At 37.0% G+C, this 6,000-nt stretch overlaps 1 non-coding gene across 1 annotated transcript; it reads right to left on the bottom strand.

Annotated features, from left to right (window-relative positions):
- Positions 1-842: 842 nt before the first annotated feature.
- On the bottom strand, positions 843-915 carry TRNAA-UGC (transfer RNA alanine (anticodon UGC)). Its single transcript has one exon. It is a non-coding gene; the product is annotated as a tRNA-Ala (tRNA).
- Between the last annotated feature and the right edge of the window lie 5,085 nt (positions 916-6,000).

Below are 6,000 nucleotides of genomic sequence, written 5' to 3'. Positions count from 1 at the left end.
GATGCATGTCAATAACCATTTCATAATCAATATCACCTTTTGGCTTGACCCATCGATGCATGTCGTGTAGGAATTGAATCCCACACAATAATTACGAATGGTCATCATGCTCTTGTAGAAATATATATTGATTTTTGGATAAGCATAAGGTTTACCAAAAATTATAAGGAAAAACAATTCAAAGTTCTAATGATTCAAAGCATAAATAAAATTGCTAACTCAAATATAAGAAGAAAAATAAAAAAACAGAAGGGCCACTCATCCTTTATGGAAGTTTTGTACTTCTACATCTCTTTCTCTAATGAAGCCATCATCTATATCTTGAAAAATCAGGCATTCAAGGATAACGAATATATATATATATATATATATATATATGGGTTTTGCTAGAAGACACCATTTATGAAGTTAAAAGGTGTCTTTTAGCAAGTTATTTTATGAACATTTGCTAAAAGACACCAACTAATTCGAATGTGTCTTTTAGCAAAGTTATAACTAAAAAGTGGAAATCACACCTTGAGGTGTGGATTGCTAAAAGACACATTCATGGGTGGCTTCATAGACAAATATTAAGTATTAGAGTTGATCATGAGATTTTCAGTGGTGTCATAGGAAAGGAATTAGTATCCTTATAATAATTTAAATATTTTTTCCCTCAAAAATAATTTTAATATTTGTCTTGAATTATTAGTTACAACCTCATAATAATAATTTCATAATCAAAGCAATTTTTTATTAAAAAAAATCATGAAAGAAATGAAAGTATGGCTATCAATTTAATTTATGAAGAAAAAAAAAGGAAATTTCATGGAGATGCTGCACAAAAAAAAAAGGAAAATTCATGGAGATGCAAGGGATCAAACCCTGTACCTCTCGCATGCAAAGCGAGCGCTCTACCATTTGAGCTACATCCCCATTTCAATTATTAAACATTTGTTTGATACTTAAAAATTGTAATATTTTATTTTAATTCAACAATTAAAGTATCCCTAGTGTCTTTTATTTTTTTTAAATAAAATTTCATCATCAAAATCATAAGAATCATTATAGTTTCAAGACATTTTTACCATTTTTTCAATTTTTTATTATAAAATAATGATCTAGAACTACTTTTTTTTTTCAAATAACTGATTGTATTGATCAAAAGATTGCAACATCAAGTGTCACTACAATTGAAATACAACGAGGAGTCTATTTGATCCATACAAAATCAGTTAGAGAAGAAATAGCAAACTGTGCTAAATCATGTGCCGTTTGATTAGCCTCACGGCGTACGTGTACTAACTCTAAATAATTGAAACTAGAGAGAGAAAAAAAACTTTTGCAATCTTCAACAATAGAACCAAAGTAGGATCCTTGATGTTGAGACTTTTTGAGAGCATCTATGAGTTTTGAAGAATCAGATTCAGTTGTGAGATTTAGGAATTCTTTGTTTGAATCTCTCACCATTTTGTGTCTTTTCCAACGGTGAATCCATTGTTTCAGATTAAAACTAATAGACAAAAAGAAAAACAATAAAAAAGAAACCAGACTACAAACAATGAAAGAAATCCTCGAAATTAGTGGAAAAAGGGCACCAACAAAGGGAAACATGTAGCACTACACACCAACGACCTGGTAGGATTGAAACCCGAACAGAGGCAACGCAAGGACTTCTCAATTTATCTTACTCTTTTCTCTCTCTCTTCCTTTTCAATCTAGAACTTTCAATAATAAACAAAAATACAAAATATTTACATATGCTCTATATTACCCAATGTTTATGTTAAATGAGTCCGATCTATCATACATAAAAAAAAATAATAAACCATGAAAATACTTTTAGCAAACTAATAAGGTTTAGTCATGTGCATTGAGAAAAAAGGTAACCGTAGTTTTCTTTTTTTTTTTTTTTTTACAAAAGAGGGCCAAAGGCCCAAAAGAAAACTAAGAAGCTATCCGAACATTCCTAGGCATAGAAGCGCCAGAGATGTCATCAAAAAGAAGTCTACGGAGCTCACTGGATGGATTCTCCATTATGATACAATTAAAAGAGTCTAGAGAAAAGCTAAAGTTAGCCAACCAATCAGCACATCGATTACCCTCCCTCCAGGTATGACGAAATCGGACTTGCCAATCCAAAGCCAGGAGTTTTCGAATGCGTTGCACCAATATGGGAACTGAGCCACTAAACTTGCAGTTTTCTGTAACCATGTCAATCAAGATTTTAGAATCACTTTCAACAATGAGTTGCGGAATTTTCTCTCGCCAAGCCATCTCCAAACCAAGATACATGCCCCACATTTCAGCATGAAGTGCATCACAAACTCCAATCTTTCGAATGTAGCCTTTTAGCCATCTCCCTTCAGTGTCGCGAAAGAGGCCACCACAGCCTGAATATTCTCCAATTCCTTTGCAAGCACCATCACTATTGAGTTTAATCCAACCTTCAGGGGGTTTCTTCCAACCTATGTAGATTGTCTCCTTCATTGGAAAATTGCGATGAAGTTGTTGATTTGAACACAGATCTATCTTTTGAACGAAATTTTGGATCACCAAGACAGGGTTATTCGGTTGTTGAAAATTCTCTTCAAAAATAGCTTTGTTTCTCCACGTCCACATGAACCAACAAGTGGTCATGAAAGTTGTCTTCCAATTTGTACTATGACCACCAATACCCTGCTTACTGATGTTATCAAAAATCCAATTCCTGCAATCAAAAGTAAAGAAATCAGTCATAAAGTTAGACGGAACCAAACGGAGCCATACCTGAGTAGCGTAGACACAGTCACGAAGCACATGAATGGTAGTCTCATCATCTCTCCCACATCTAGTACAAATTGGAGATATACCCACTCCCCACTTGCTTCTCCGAAAGTTAGTAAGGATGCGCTCCTGAGCTGCCAACTAGATGAAAGTTTGTATACGATGTGGTCCTTTCCAATCCCACAAAGATTTCCAATTGCCCTCTGGAGCATGGATATCCCCATGTTGCAACCTATAAGCACTTTGGATAGTAAACCGGTGAGTATTAGTTCCCCCCCCCCCCCCCCCCCCCCCCCCCGCCATCCTATGGAATCAGGCCCGTCTGCATCGTTTGGGGCAGGTAAAGCAAGGACCTGATTCACAATAGTGTTTGGCAAATTATCCTGCAAAAAAATTAAATCCCAATTTCCTTCAGGAGTCACCGCATCCCTCACAGAAAGAGTGGTATCAATAAGGTTTTGGGAAGCTGAGGTTAGGAGCACGCCACCCTTAGGAACCCATTTATCCATCCATAAATTTGTCCGTCCACCCATAGGACCGTAGTTTTCTTTTAATATTGATATAAAATTTTCAATGTATTCAACTTTCAAGTTCATTAATGTACTTCCTTCAAAACAAAAAAAGTTCATTAATGTACTATTTTAAAAAAAAAGAAGGTTTCTTAATGTCTTTCATGCCACTAGAAAAGTTTCAAATGATATCAAGTGTGAACAGACTTCAATGGTCCAATATACTGCACTCCATGCTTCAATTTTCTTTTACGGAACTAGGTCGTAGTTTATTTTCTTACATTGAAGATGAGCTACCACTTTTTTATTTGGTACCAACTTCTTCAATTTTAATTTTAATATTTATAGTACAATGTACTTTTCAATAAAAAAAATTGGTGCCACTCAAAAAATTGAGCGTTGGAATTTCATTCATCCCACCACCAAATAACTATTATGGATTTATGGTGAATGAAAAAAATGACAATGCTTAAAAATCGAGATTAAGTTAAGTTATAAATATTCATCATGTTTTTTTTGTCAAGTAGCTAGTGGCTAAAATTCACATTTTTTAAAGTGAATAAGTGGGTATCCGGGGTTCGAATCCCGACATCTACATATAATAATGTATGTCCCTGTTAACTGAGCTATGCTCACGGGGATTCATCATCTTTAATCTAGTGATGTATCCTTTAACAAATAATAAAATTGTGGTGACAAGAACAATATTTCAAAACGCATTGTAAACGTTTGTGTGGAAAAATTGTCATAAGAGGATAAGAAAATCTTATCAATTAAAAAATTAACTATTTGTAAACTTTTTTTACTATAAGGGTCAATTTGTAGTTCAAGATAAGGGATTTGTTGCGAATTCGATGAGAAAACACACCAATAACAAACTTGATGTGTGGAGCAAGGGATAATTAAGCAACCAATATCAAAGTGAATTGCAATTAAACAAGCAAAAGTAGAAAAAAACAGCGAGAGAAAAGCAGAGAGAACACAAAAGAATCTGTTTACCCAGTTCGGTCCAAATTGACCTAGTCTGGGGGAGAGAGCAGCCCTCCGTTCCACTATATGATGAGTAACGTTACAAAAAGATTTCAATGGGTTACAAGAATAAGTCTCCCGCCTAATTCTACCCAAATCCCAGCCTCTTCCCGTAACCAAGAGACTCAATCCTAATAGTGTTTCCCAAGGTGAATCAACCTTCAAACCCTAGTTTGTTGCCAAGAGACAAACTCTATACAAACCCTAGTTTGATTTCTAAACCCTTGTTTCAGCCCCCCTCTATCTCTCAAAATAGTCTGATACAAGGCCTATATTTATAGTAAAAGAAACTCCCATAAAATTGTAACAAATCTGGCCCAAAAATACGTTTCTGAAAAATAACAGCACGCGAAATCGGCCACCGATTTTCCAAATCGGCCACCAATTTTTCCCGAACAGAAAGCCTCCCAAAAGGCAGCCAAAATCGGCCACCGATTTTCCAAATCGGCCACCGATTTGTACTTTCAGCAAACATCAATTTTGGCCTCCAAACTCCAATTTTGAGTCACTTTCACAACAATCTCCACCTTGACTCCAAATTAGTGATGATGCCCATTTAACATCAACACCTTGCTGCTCTTTCCCTTGCTTCCCACTACGCCGAGTAGCTCCACAAGTTTACACCTTAATCTCTTCAATCATCGGAATGCCTTCCGCCCCTTTGAAGATCCTTGTGTCCAAACTACTCAAGGAATTTTAGGTAGTTCCACAAGTACACACCTTAACCTCTTCAGCCATTGGAATGTCTTCCGCCTTCTCGAAGATCCTTGTATCCAAACTACACTAGGAATTTCAGGTAGTTCTACAAGACTACACCATACCTCTTCAATACGAGACATCTCCCGCTTCCTTGAAGATCACCTTGCATCCAATCACCCTTGGACTTTTAGGGTAATTTCACAAGCCGTGCTATACATTCTTCAACCTCCGGAATGCCTTCCGTCTTCATGAAGAAAACCCTTGATCACCACTAGAGCATAGCACCCAAGGTCCTCCATAGTCGTACCACTCCCGGTGTGTTCAACTCCACCTAAAGCTGAGCTTCCAACCTCTCAACTAGCAAATGAGTACATCCCACTATGTCTTCCTTGAACCTCCACCTCAACCGGTAGATCATGAGTATTCTTACCACCGCCTCTCCAGGCTGATGTTGAGTGTTTAACGTCTCTCCAGACGACCACCGCTCTACCAGGCATCACCCCCAAGGTGAGAAACATCACCTTCATCCTCTAAACAGCACACCATCAAAGCACCTGCATCCTCATAACCCTCAGAGACAATTTGTACGGAATTACATTAATCTCCGGACAATCCTTCTTGAAGTGACCCATCTTGTTACACTTAAAGCATTTAAACTTTGTCTTGTTACTACTCTTTCCTCGGTTACCTCTACCTCCACCATTCCCTCTTGAAACACTTAGGCCTTCCCCGTTTTCATCAACTCTCAAGTCCTTAGACTTAGTCAACTCCTTGGTTCTCAAAGCTGCTTGAACTTCTTCCAAGGTAACAGTGCCTTCTTTTCCATAGAGCATGGTATCTTTAAACGATTCAAAAGATCTAGGTAGAGCACACAACAAGAGTATAGCTTTATCTTCATCCTCAAGATTCACCTCAATATTCTCCAAGTCATCAAGGATTTTGTTGAACTCCGTAAGTTGCTCCATGATGGCCTTTGACCCCACCATCTTGAATGAGTAGAGTTGTTGCTTTAGGAATT

The sequence above is a fragment of the Medicago sativa genome, chromosome 5 (assembly GCF_051527215.1).
Source record: "Medicago sativa cultivar Bolivia chromosome 5, Bolivia_mono, whole genome shotgun sequence".
Taxonomy (NCBI): Eukaryota; Viridiplantae; Streptophyta; class Magnoliopsida; order Fabales; family Fabaceae; genus Medicago; species Medicago sativa.
This window is presented reverse-complemented; position numbering and strand designations above follow the sequence as displayed.